The 13,361-nt window shown below is 42.1% G+C and overlaps 1 protein-coding gene across 5 annotated transcripts in view; it reads right to left on the bottom strand.

Moving 5' to 3' along the window:
• The window catches only part of KCNAB1 (potassium voltage-gated channel subfamily A regulatory beta subunit 1), a 262,161-nt gene that overhangs the window by 177,684 nt on the left and 71,116 nt on the right, over window positions 1-13,361 (bottom strand). The gene's annotated exons all lie outside the window — the stretch shown is intronic.

Here is a 13,361-nt window from a genome sequence, read left to right on the forward strand (position 1 = left end):
AGATTATTTCTTGCTGTTTGACACAGAGCTCTGAAGTGTGGGCATTTACAGTGGCACAGTACCTGTTGCACACTTAATGACAATCCTATTCCATGTCTCTCTCAAAGATCCAAACCAACTGTAGTGGTACATGGCATAAAAGTGACAGGAGAATAAAGGCTCTAGTTCATCATTTAAAATTAGGATACACACAGCATAAAACACTGAACTATACTTGCACTTTGCTCCAGGGTCTAAACCAGAAGAAGTCACTGGTAAATTGCAGTAAGACAAAAATAAAACTGTAGCTACTTGCAGGTTTGATGCACATTAAAAATATGAATTCATCATTTGTACTATAAATTTAACTACGTTACATGTTTTGACAGGTTCTTTGCAGGGCTTCACTTGCAGCATAATTGGATCAGCTAAACTTCATAAATGTTCATGGAATGGATGAGAAAATGTAGTCAGCTGTGTAACTACTACATAATCTTGCCCATGGAACCACAGTTCTGCTCAGGGAGCTTTTCAATTCTAAATTCATATTTCAAAAGATCTTTAAGTTGATTTTATTGTGTAAGGGACTATACATTTATGCAGCTAACTGTGTTCCCTCAGTAGCATTTCCAAAATCCACAATGCACTGTCTTTTTACATTTTGTCTCACTGCAATGAACATCTCAGTCTTTTCTTCCAAACGGGAGTTCTCAAGACGGGGATACATAATAACAGTTGTCAATGTAATATCAAGAACCACTTTATTTTCAATGTTTTGGATAATCATTTATATAGAGAGCAGCATGGCATATCAACACGCCAGTTACATTACATGTATTTTCCAATAAATGATTGAGTAGAACATTAAAACCTTTTATAAGTACAATCATCTGAACTTTACCATCTAAAAAACTGACCACTGACAAAAACCACAGCCATTCTAAATTTCAGTGCATTAATTTCAGTTAATGGCATGGGCCCTGATTCAGCTAAGTATTTAAGCACAAGTTGTCCCTTTTGAAGTCACCAACTGTACAGACGCCATATCTATCTGCTCTTCATTCACTGTATATCTAAAGCTACAATGACCACTTCACCGGAGAGTGAAATTAAACCTTTTGCCAGGGCCTCTGAAATCAGACATGGTTTCATAAGCCAAGGCAAAAGGAAGTATGTGGAGTCCCCCAGAATAATGGTGGGGACAGTAACTCCGTGTATAACAATGTCATTCAGTGGGAATAGTGTTCCAGGCTGTCCATGTCAATAGACTCCCAATCGGCAAAACACTGGTGTCATGAACTTTCCAGGTGCCACCCACATTGATATTCATAAATAGACTTCTGTAGTCCATGAGGGCCTGCATAAGAATAGAGTAGTACCCTTTGTGGTTTATTGGCTCATGTGCTCCTTGAGGAGGGCAAACGATGGGCACATGAGAGTCTCATCAATGGCCCTAGAGCGGTTTGGAAACCATTCTCTCAAAGCCAGCAATTACTTCATAAATACCTTTTATGCCTGCCACCTTGGGATAAACCACATGCCTGATTGCCTCAGAAACTTCCACTGCCACTTTATCCGCAGTCAACTTTCCAATGGCAAACGGGTTGGCAATGAACCTGTAGCAGCCTAGGGGAGCCAACTTCCAGATGGCTTTAGGAATCCGCTTCTGGACTGGGATGGCCGCCCTCTTGTGTGTCTTCACACTGGAGGGTCGGAGGAAGCAGCTCATAACGCTCCATGTAGCTTCTTCATGCAAAAGTGCTGGACCCACTGCTGTTCACCCCACGTCTGCACGATGATGCGGTTCCACCAGTATGCACTGGTGGCCCTGCTCCAGAAGAACCAGTCTATGCAGGGGGCATCAGCAGTTGTACAGAGTGTCATGAACAGCATCAGCCAATCTGAGTTTACCATGTCTGTGTCCTCTTCCTCCATAAGCTCTGTCAAGTGCCATTGGTGGGCCAGAAAACGCCACCAAAATGTCCACCAGTGTGCCTCAGAAGCTCTGCCCACTTCCTGTCACAGGAGTGAAAGTGCAAGCAAGAAAAGTTCTTCAAAAATGTGCCTTTCTCCATGTTGCTGACACTAGCAGCTGGACATGCACAGACCAAAGCAAGCACTCTGCAGAATGTTTTGGTGGGCTGCTTCCTGTAACGTGCAGAGTGGACAGTCAAGTTTTCCCACAGTGCACCACAGTCAAAGGGCTAAAGTGGGCACGTTTCAGGAAGGTGATAGGGAGTCTATGTGCTGCTTTAGGGATGCCAGAACCCCAGGTTCCAGCCTGGGTTAGAAAATTCGTAACATATGGTTAACTATCAGTGTAGACGTTCAAGCCCTGAGTTCCTAACCCACCGTTAGCTGACTCAAATCCACTAACCTTGGGCTTACAATGTAGTGTAGACATACCCTGACAGTCTATGGCATTGCCACTGGTTTCATATTTTAACTATCTCCTACCTTTGTCACAATTAGAATACTGAGACCTAAGGGCAAATGCCCTCCGTAGTCTCTGTTCAACTGAGCTATCTACATACGTTGAAGAAATGAAGTCGCACCAGCAGCAGTAACAGTGCTAATAGTATATTGGCAAATGGGGAAGAAATTGTTTCAGGACAAGCATGGATATCAATAAGCCACAGCCAGACAAGAAGATAGGTTTCACATCAGCAGTATAGCTTTGTCCGATAGTGGGCATCTCCCATTATTAGCAATTCTTCAGCCTCTAACCCACACAGCAGATCACAGGAAGCTGTGGCAACAGAATGTATGGCCAATTTGGAAAGAGCAGGCAATCAAGGACTGGTGACCACTTTTTGAAATGTAGGCATATCAATCCATACTTCAATCACTTCCTTACATTAACCAACCACCCCACTCCACTTCACCCCCATTTGTTAAGTGATTATGTCAGCCTGACATCCATCCCAGACAAGATAATGGAGCACTTGATACAGTACTCAGTTCATAAATAGTGATAACACTCTTTCCATTCCACTAATCTCTGGAGGATGTTAAACAGAAGCTATGAAAATTAGACATTTTAAAATCAGCAGATCCAGATAACTTGCATCCAAGAGTTTTAAAAGAACTGGCTGAGGAGCTCATTGGACCACTAAAGCTGATTTTCAATAAGTCTTGGTGCACTGGGGAAGCTCCAGAAGACTGGAAGAAAGCTAATGTTGTGTCAATATTTTAAAAGGGTAAATGGGATGACCCAATTATAAGGCTTGTCAGCCTGACATCAGTCCCAGCCAAGACAGTGGAGGGGATGATACAGGACTCAATTAAAAGAGCTAAAAGGGGGGTAGTTTAATTAATGCAAGTCAACATGAGATTATGAGATTATGGAAAATAGATCCGGTCAAGCTAACTTGATATCTTTTTTGATGAGCTTACAAGTTTGGTTAATAAAGACAATAGTGTTGACTTAATAAATTTAGACTTCTGTAAGGCACTGACTTGGTTCCACATGACATTTTGACTAAAAATCTAGAATGATATCAAATTAACATGGCACACATTAAATGGATTAAAAACTGGCTAACTGATAGGTCTCAAAATGTAACTGTAAACAGGGAATCATCATCAAGCAAGTGTATTTCCAGTGGGCCCCACATGGATCGGCTCTTGGCCCTATGCTAGTTCACATTTTTATCAATGACCAAGAACAATATAATCACTGATAAAGTTTGCTGTGACACAAATTGGGGGAGTGGTAAAATAACGAAAAGGATATGTCATTGCATCAGAGTGATGTAAATTGCTTGCACCCAGTTTATCAAGCAAACAATATGCATTTTAATACAGCTAAATGTAAATGTATACATCTAGACACAAAAAGTAGGCCATGCTTACAGGATGGAGGACTCTATCCTGGGAAGCAGTGACTCTGAATGAGATTTGCAGATCATGGAGGATAATCCACTGAACCTGAGCTCCCAATATGACACTGCGATGCATAAACAGGGGAATCTCAAGTAGGAATAGAGGGATTATTTTACCTCTATATTTGGCACTGGTGTGACCACTGCTGGAATAGTGTGTCCAATTCTGGTGCCCACAATTCAAGAATGATGTTGATAAATTGGAGAGGGTTCAGAGAAGAGCCACGAGAATGGTTAATGGTTTAGAAAACAAGAAGAGAGACTGAAAGAGCTCAATTTATTCCAAAGTCAGTTAAGGGGGGGAGTTGATTACAGTCTATAAGTACCTACATGGGGAACAAATATTTAATAATAGACTCTTCAATCTAGCAAAAAAAGATACAACACGATCCAATGGCTGGAAATTGAGCTAGACAAATTCAGAATGGAAATAAGGCATAAATTTTTGACTGGGAGGGTAATTAACCATTGGCACAATTTGCCAAGAGTCATGGTAGATTCTCCATCACTGACAATTTTTAAATCAAGATTGGATGTTTTTCTAAAAGAGCTGCCCTAGGAATTACTTTGGAGAAGTGCTATGGCCCGTGTAATACAGGAGGCCAGAATAGATTATCACAATGGTGCCTTCTGGCCTTGGAATCCAGGAAAGTATGCACGTAGCTATGGAATGCTCCCCAACCCAGAGACCAGCCATAAGGCCATATTCTGCCCACAAGTATAGCCCCAGATGGTAATAGCAGCAATGACCCAATATACTCCTCAATGCACAGTTTATGGCCAAAGGCAAATTTTAAGGAAGTGCAGTGCAGTGCAGTGCAGTGTAGACACAGCACAAGACAAGAATCTGGTTCAGCATTTCTATTACACGTCACTATAGATTTGGCACTTTCGATAACAGTAGAGTTGTAGACTGGAATCTGCCTCAACACAATTTTTGGATAAAAGACCAGAAAAGTGAAGAGAAAAAAATATTTTAATTATCAGGTTTTCTAATTACATGTTGGATTTTCTCTCTAACATCTCAATGCTAACTAGACTTGAGCAAATAGATCAGAAAATAGCTATACATTCAATTTAATCTCTGTTGCAATTCATGAATTTTTCATGAACAGCACAATTTGCTTGAATTAATCTGATATTTGAAATTATTGTATAATTTTGCATATAATTATTGGCCTGACCTGGTTTACACTGAGGGTATTCAATATTTAAATGCAAACTGTTTGGACTAGACACAGAGGTTGCATGATTTGTTTCAGTTATCCAACTGGAGAACTCTTAAAATAAGGTTTCTTTTGTGAAAACTTATCATGAATTCACATATGCTACATAATTCAGTTTCTTTGACCATTCCTGTCAGTAAAGTCATCTGCTGGAATATTCACAGAAAGCGAACATGATAAAGGGATGAGAATATAATCGAAGTGCAACCATTTTTAATAAATTGAGAGGGTAATTGTGTAAGTGTTTTGCATTATTCACCCAGCTCTACTGCCAACACTACTTAAATAATGCAATGAGCTGAGCTTGTACCTCAGAAGATTCAACGGTGGAATACATAGACGTATAGCTCTTCATATCTGACACACAAAAATTATTGGACAGAATATGATTAATCAACAATTGATAATATGCAGAATAAACCATCACTGATACCATTTACAATGTTAACTATTCTGCTGCCTATTCCAGGGCTGGCAGTTCAATTTATCTGCATTATTCATTTCATATTCCTGAAGACTAAAAGCCTGATCTGGCAGTTCTGGGCAGCAGCTTGCAGGATTGGAGCCAGACTTGACCATTGTTTTAATGTAAAATTATTGATTTGTCTAGGTTAAATCTGAATTTAAGTAAGAAATGCATTGTGACTATAGCCACCTCTAACTCACTGGTTAGAGTGGACAGTGCTTGACTCAAGTTTCTTTTTCCCTTTTCAGTTTTAGTGTGTTCACACTCGATGGTTTCAGACCCAAACAAGGTTCAACTCCCAAAACAAAACTTGAGTGACCACACTTAGCCTGGAATGGCTTGTGAAAATTCAGAAGTTTGCATGTTTTTCACTTGACGCCATACAGTAGCCCCAGTTAAATCAAAAGTTAGTGCAAATTCACTTGAAATTTAGCCAAAAATATGTTATAAAGCTTCATAAAGCTTTTATGGAAGTTCCATTGCTTTATATTCAGATATTGTGCCCATCACCATGGCATTGAGTGATGCTGTAACTAAGCCTTAGTGGAGGTCACAGATTCAAAAAATAGGTTATTAGAAAAATATCTTATTTCTCAGAACATCTCAGGTTGCTTGCTTTTGAATGACATCATCATCTAGAGACCCATCATGCATATTTCAAATCAACTTTGGCTTGAGGTTACACTGAGTTTTCTACCATTAACAGTTTTTCAAAAAAATTATGCCCACTAGATCGCTCTTAAAATTTTGTGAACTTTTTTCCTCTGTCTAGATCAGTGTTTCTCAAACTGGGGTCGCTGCTTGTGTAGGGAAAGCCCCTGGCGGGCCGGGCCAGTTTGTTTACCTGCCCCGTCCGCAGGTCTGGCCGATCGCAGCTCCCACTGGCCGCGGTTCGCTGCTCCAGGCCAATGGGAGCTGCTGGAAGCGGCACGGCACAGAAGCCCCCTCGCTAGGCTGCTCTCAGAGTCACACACTGTGTTTGTCCAGGCTGTCTCTGTTTCAGGGTACATCTACACCGCAAAACAAAAATATAAAAAACGTGCAGCACTGAGTCTCCGAGCATAGGTCAACTGGCTTAAGCTCATAGGGCTCATATTATATGCCTAAAAACAGCCGTGTAGATGTTCCAGCTCAAACTGGAACCGGGGCTCTAAGGCACTCCCCATTCGGGTTTCAGAGCCCAGGCTTCAGCCCAAGTGGGAACATCTACACAGCTATTTTTAGCCCCAAGCATGAGCTCGAATCAATTGACCTGGGCTTTGAGACTCGCTGCCACAGGAGGTAATTTGCAGAGTAGACGTACCCTCTGTCTCACCCTGTGTGCGGTCTCCTGATTTTCTCTCTCACACCCACACTTCTGAGCAGATTTGAATTTGCCTTTGTTTTGGGCAGAGACATGCACCTGTGCTTTGGGTTTGGAGACTGCTGTTATTTCAATCACTTTGCCTTTCCTTCAGGATGAATTTCGTGGTTGCACCCAATCCATAACAACGTTTAACCCAGCTCAACACTATACTCAAATGTAGAGGATCCAAGTTTAGTCTGGGGAGTTAAAAAGTTTAACCAATATCTACGTGGGAAACAATTTATTCCAGTTACAGATCATCAATGTTTAACCCAAAGAAAGCCGTACCAGTAACAGCAGCCGTACAATCACAGAGATGGATTCTATTCTTCAGCGTTCACTGTGATGATATTGAGTTCAAAGGTACTGAACAACATGTGAATGTCTATCACTTGTCAAGCTTGCCTTTGGAAGCAGGTAAGGTAAGGATACTGAAACTGAATCAGACAGAGTAGACATGTTCTATAAAGCTCTAATCAAATCCTTGCCAGTAACAACTACCACAGTCCAACACAAAACTAAGCAAAGTTCCAGTGACAGCTGAAGTGCACAGTATGATGAATGAATGGAATTATGCACAAAAACAACCATTTCCAACATTCTTTGCTCTAAAAACAACAGTTTTGTGTATATCAAGATTGCCTGTGAGTGACACCAGAGCAGTTATTCCCACAAAACTCCTTAGGTCATGAGTACTTCAAGAATTACAATAAGGCCTTCCGGGAATTGTAAAAATGAAAATCCTTGCCAAGAGCTATTTGTGATGGCCAGGGACTGATACACAAATAGAGGAAAAACAAAACAATGTCAAAGTTGTCAGCAAATAACATATGCTAAACAGGCTCCTTCATTCCTTGAGAGAGACCAGGATTCTGTGGCAACAAGTTTATACATAGATTACAATGGACCATACATGGAACATGCTTTTGATTGCAGTAGATGCCCATTCTAAATGGCCCAAAGTATTTGGTATGAATTCAACTAATTTAGTGCAGATGATAGAAGTATTAAGATTTTTTTTTTTTGGACGGCTGGAGTTTAGTGACAATGAAACTCAATTCACATCCAAAAAGAGTTTCAGTTGTTTGTCCAAAAAAAAAAAAAAAAAAAGGTATCATACATGTTGCATCAGCTCCCTACCATCACAAAAAAGTGATTGGCTGAAAGATTTATCCAGACAGCCAAGTGAGCAATTAATGCTACAATCCCAGATAAATGCAGCTTACAATACAAGATTGCAAATTTTCTACCAACCTACAGAAACACCGTCCATGTTACTACTGGACAGCAGCGATGTTTTATGGGATGGAATTTAAGATCTCGCCTGAACTTTAAATTTAAATTAATGGAGATATCCTATCTCCTAGAACTAGAAGGAACCTTGAAAGGTCATCAAGTCCAGCCCCCTGCTTTCACTAGCAGGACCAAGTACTGATTTTGCCCCACATCCCTAAGTGGCCCCCTCAAGGATTGAACTCACAACCCTGGGTTTAGCAGGCTATCCCTCCCCCCTTTAACTTGTTAAAGTTCAATCTACAGAGAGACATTCAAAAGAAAGAGTGTGATGAAATGGCCACAGTCACACTCAACTGTGCAGTTTGAAAAGGAGTAAAATGTTTATTAAGAGAGAATTCACAGAAATCTGGATTTATCACATCAGAATGGTCCACTCTGTCTTATCAGATAGAAATGGCACCAAACGTATCCTGGAGAAGATACATAAACTAGTTTTTAAAACACAATTTCAGCAGGATGTTCTACACCAATAACACCTATGAAAAACACCGAGCCTACAACATAGCCATAGATGATACCGGTGAACCTATGCCTGTTTCTGCTACTTGTGATTCTAACATTATAGAGCAGGAAGATGTTACTGATTCAACTACATCAGAAAATGCAGCCACTGCCCAAATATTGTTGTGATGTCTACAAGGCATTATCCAGAAGGAAGTCAGAAACCATCTCTGGGACTTATTTTGTAGCAGGTCGTATATTTAGTGACAGCAGTTTTGTTAGTAATGCGTTTGTAACTTCTTTATGTCCCTTTTCATAAAGAGGGAAGAAGAGCATGTTTTCCATAGTGTGAGAGCCCTCTAGTGGCGCTCACTATGTTTTAGAAACCAGCAGAGCAGCAGGATATATATAGCGGGCCTTGTGTGTCTGTGCATAGTTGGTAAACATGGTTATTTGGAACTTAGCTGTGCAAGTGTGGTTTCTTCAAATTATTGTTGCGTAATGAGCAAAAGACAACACAAAGTGAACATAAAAAACTTCAAAGGATTCCCTAATATTGTCAGCAAGAAAAAATTTCCTGCAATTCCCTTATTCCTCAAACGCTAAGGATGAACACAAGTCTTTTCACAAATAAAATATCTGATAATCAACTTTAGAATCAATGAGATAATACTGAATTGTATCCATGGATTCTACATTATTATGTGCATACAATTCATTATGAATACTTTCTTTTCTCTACAAGTAGCAGCAAATAATTGAAACTGATTTGTTTTGTTGCGGGGGGGGGGGGGGGGCAGGGTTTTTAATAGAAATGATAGAAGGGTCTCATGCTTCAATAAAGGCCTGAGAATTTTAACAAACAAAAATGCCCTTGAAGCCATGGCATGTGGCAGTGCCCCAATTGAATTTCAAACAATTTTATAAACATTTAATTAATTCTAATATTTACAGAATCCAGTGTTTTTAGTAAAATAGTCAGTGTTTCATTATTGAGCCATCTGGCTCTGCATATGACTCGTGGCTGGATCAAAGCATATGCCCTTGCCAAGGAGCCTAGTTACTGGAGTTACCTGAGAAGGTCATAGTCTCCGCTTTCATTTTTAAAAAGAGCTTGTTTCTGGGTCCTGATGGCTGCAAAGACAAACTCAAAAACATGATCCAAGTTTAATCAATGCAATAACATCTGTCAGACTCTGCGGAAAGCCTGAGCCAATTGCTCTGTTCATTTAACTCATTCATTTTCATTTAACTCTGATGCTTGCTGCTCTGCTCTGGTGGTGCCCGCACTAACACTACCCCAGCAGAGAGCTCTGTGCATGTGGGCTGGAAAACTCTGCTGCTACCATCCAATCCTGGCTCTGCTAGTGTGCTATCAGCAGGGAACCCCCCTCCCCCATACACACAGTCCTTTGCTCATGGGGGCAGGACAGACCCCAGTTTTCCTAAAGAGAAGCAGCAGCAGTCCGGAGGTTGGGGAGGAAGGACTGGATCATCCGCCTAACCGCCTACCCAAAAAGATGGCAGTCTAGCAGACAGTTCTTGTATGAGTGTCCTCTGCAACCCTAAAGAGGGAAGGGGTTTCAGTATTGTGATGGGCAGTGGAGAGACCCATGAAGGTGTGCCTAGGGCCCTGAATTGCTTTCATCCAGCCCCAACAATGATCCTGCATAATAGTTTTTAAAGACACTACATGCGCTTAGGGAGCAATTATTAATATTACAGCTACTGCTGCTCCCCCCACCCCCGCCAAGTCCAGAAGTCACAACCTGTTCTGCACATGGCCCTGCATACAGTTCCCGGGGGTCCCCTCTCTGCATCCAGCTTCTCTGCAGCTCCTGGCTCACCATGCAGCTGCTGCTTCCCAATACAGCCCAACCACTTCCTGCCACGAGACCTTCCCCCTACCCGGCCATAGGAAAAGGATGTGCGGTGGGGAGGGGGCTCATGCGAGTCGTCATGTGCTGCTTAGCAGATTCATCACCCAGTCTTACCCCCTAACCCTAGCCTGAGGCCCTCTAGTTTACATGTGACGCAGCATAGGAGAGCAAAGGGAAAGGTAGCTCTATGCCACCTTTCCACTGCATTCTGTACCTGTTATAGCTGAATCTTGTGATGAAGGGTTTTTAAGGAGAACTTCATTTATACTGGAATCCAAAGCTTTTTCTTTAAAAGCTCCTTGCAGACAAATACCTCCTCTGTGCACATCTACAAGCCAGCCACAGCAGTATACTCTCTACACTCTGGAGCTCACTCACTATGCTCCCACCCTATAAATGGCAGCTCCCATTTCTCCGATATAATTTGTATCACGATTAATAAAACGAACAAATATTCAAGATTACTAAATTAAACAATATGAACCTATAACATCTATTCCAGGGATGACCCCACACACACTCCATCCTCCCAGCCCCGCTGAGCAAAAAATGATCAAATGGACCGTATAACGTGTCCAAAAGGTCAAACTACTCAGGATTTCTTGCACCAGAAGCGGAAAATAAAATACAGAGTGTGGAGGACCCGCTATTGAAAACACTTTCACCTCCTCCCCTCTACGTTCAAATATAAGAGATATCACCAGGGGCATTTCAGCGGATTTCTACTGCAGGGATGGTTTCTGATGTGGACAGGCCCTGACCCATATATAGCTGTATAAATTAAACCAACATCTTGAACTGCAGCTGGAAGCAAATAAGCCAAAGCAGCTTAAGGAGTGTAACTGCGGCCAGTGGAGTCAAGAGACAGGGGAGTTAGCTTTAGTCACCCTGACTAGGTCATCTGACTGGGGCCAGGAAATAAGGAACAGTATATCATGAGCTCCTGACGCAACACACAGACAGTACAAGCAGCACAGATGATGTATGATTTAAAAGGCTTATACTGCTAAGCAGATATGTTACTGCATTCTGCATTGGCTCGAGCTCATGAGTAGCGTCAAATAGATTAAGTAGCCCAAAGCAAAATGCTTTGCAGTAGTTCAATCTATAGGTGATAAAAACAATCAATCTGTTCTGCCATGAAGGCATACGCCAGAATCAGGAGCAGCGCAGAGCCACATACATTCTCCGAGAGAGGAAATTCCAAGCACAAATATACCAGTAGATGCACTAGTTCTGGTATTACTCATCAGCAGACCTGCTAAAACTTTATCTGGAGGGGAACGGCGGAAAGGCCTTAGGAAACAAAATGATTTTTGAATTCCCTTACTATTGTCTACATTATCATCTATAATATATTATCTAACAACCCCAGAGCATACCAGTTACAATGGGCATTTTTGAACATCTCCTACATTATGGGACAAAATAATCCCTATTGTGACTCCAAGGTATTGATTGATTTATATTTCTTATAAGTGGTGCACATTGATATACAATTTTTTCAAAGCTATCAGTTGATGGTGGTCTCAGCGTGAAAGCCTAACTGAAGCTTTATTTTATTGTTTTTCTTTAGTATAAATGTGGTGTATTGAGATTTACATTTTAGTCATTGCAACAATAATGCTGCAATAATGCATATAGTTTGAAACTCAGTGAATCGTTGCATTTTGATTTTACTTGTTCATTTATTTAAAAATTATATGGTATTCCAATCACTATATATTAAAGTAGTTGCATTATAAAGTGATAGTTTGAAGCTGCAAAGTGCCTTCAAATATAGCTCTGCTAGGCCTGTAGCATTGCACCACATGGACCATATCTGCACAAGCAAAAAAAATGAGCTTTCAAATGAGCTAACCTGAATCAATTGAAACCCCCCCTAACAGCCATGTGGACACAGGTTAACACTTTTAAGAACACTGAGCTGACAGTGTTTTAACCTAGGGAGCAGCTACGACATGATCAGCTCAAGTATTTTTCATCAGTGAGTCACATGTCTATTGTTCTCAAAAAGGATTAAAAAACAAAACAGCTAAATATTTTTGGCTGGTAATTTTAAGAAAAATGTCTGAAAAGAAGTCCACTGTTTTCTCTAATGTAAAAAGCCATAATGATATTACATGATTTGGGGGTTCAGGACATGCATCCAAGCTGATAACATGTCATAAGCAGCAGGTCCGGCTCTAGGATTTTTGCCGCCCCAAGCAAAAACAATTTTGGCCGTCCCCCCCCCCCCCCGTTTTTTTCTTATCCCACCCCCGGCCCCGCCTCAACTCCGCCCCTTCCCCAAATCCCCAGCCCTGCCTCCTCCCCCCAGGCTCTCAAGCCTAGGAGGGAGGGAGGGAGAGGGAGAAGCAGCGCGTGCGCCACGGCCACTCAGGGTCTCCCCCTCCCTCCCAGGCTCTCAAACCCGGGAGGGAGGGGGAGATCCCGAGTGGCCGCGGTGCGCGAAACAGCTGATTCGCGCGCCACTGCTCCCCCTCCCTCCCAGGCTCTCAAACCCGGGAGGGAAGACCGCGGCGCGCGAATGAGCTGTTTCGCGCGCCGCGGCCGCTGGGATCTCCCCCTCCCTCCCAGGTTTGAGAGCCTGGGAGGGAGGGCGAGCAGCGGCACGCGAGCGGCAGCAGCGGAGGTGAGTTAGGGCGGCTGGGGCACATTTTTAGGGGCGGCATGGCCGCGCCAGAATGCCGCCCCTAAAAATGTGCCGCCCCAAGCACCAGCTTGTTTTGTTGGTGCCTAGAGCCGGCCCTGATAAGCAGGTTTCTTTCCAACCTGCTCTAGAGCAAGTTCCACACACCATATAAAGTCAAAAACTCAACCTCTTCTTGAGGCTTGGAAAAG

This window comes from Chrysemys picta, chromosome 9 (assembly GCF_011386835.1).
Source record: "Chrysemys picta bellii isolate R12L10 chromosome 9, ASM1138683v2, whole genome shotgun sequence".
NCBI lineage: Eukaryota > Metazoa > Chordata > Testudines > Emydidae > Chrysemys > Chrysemys picta.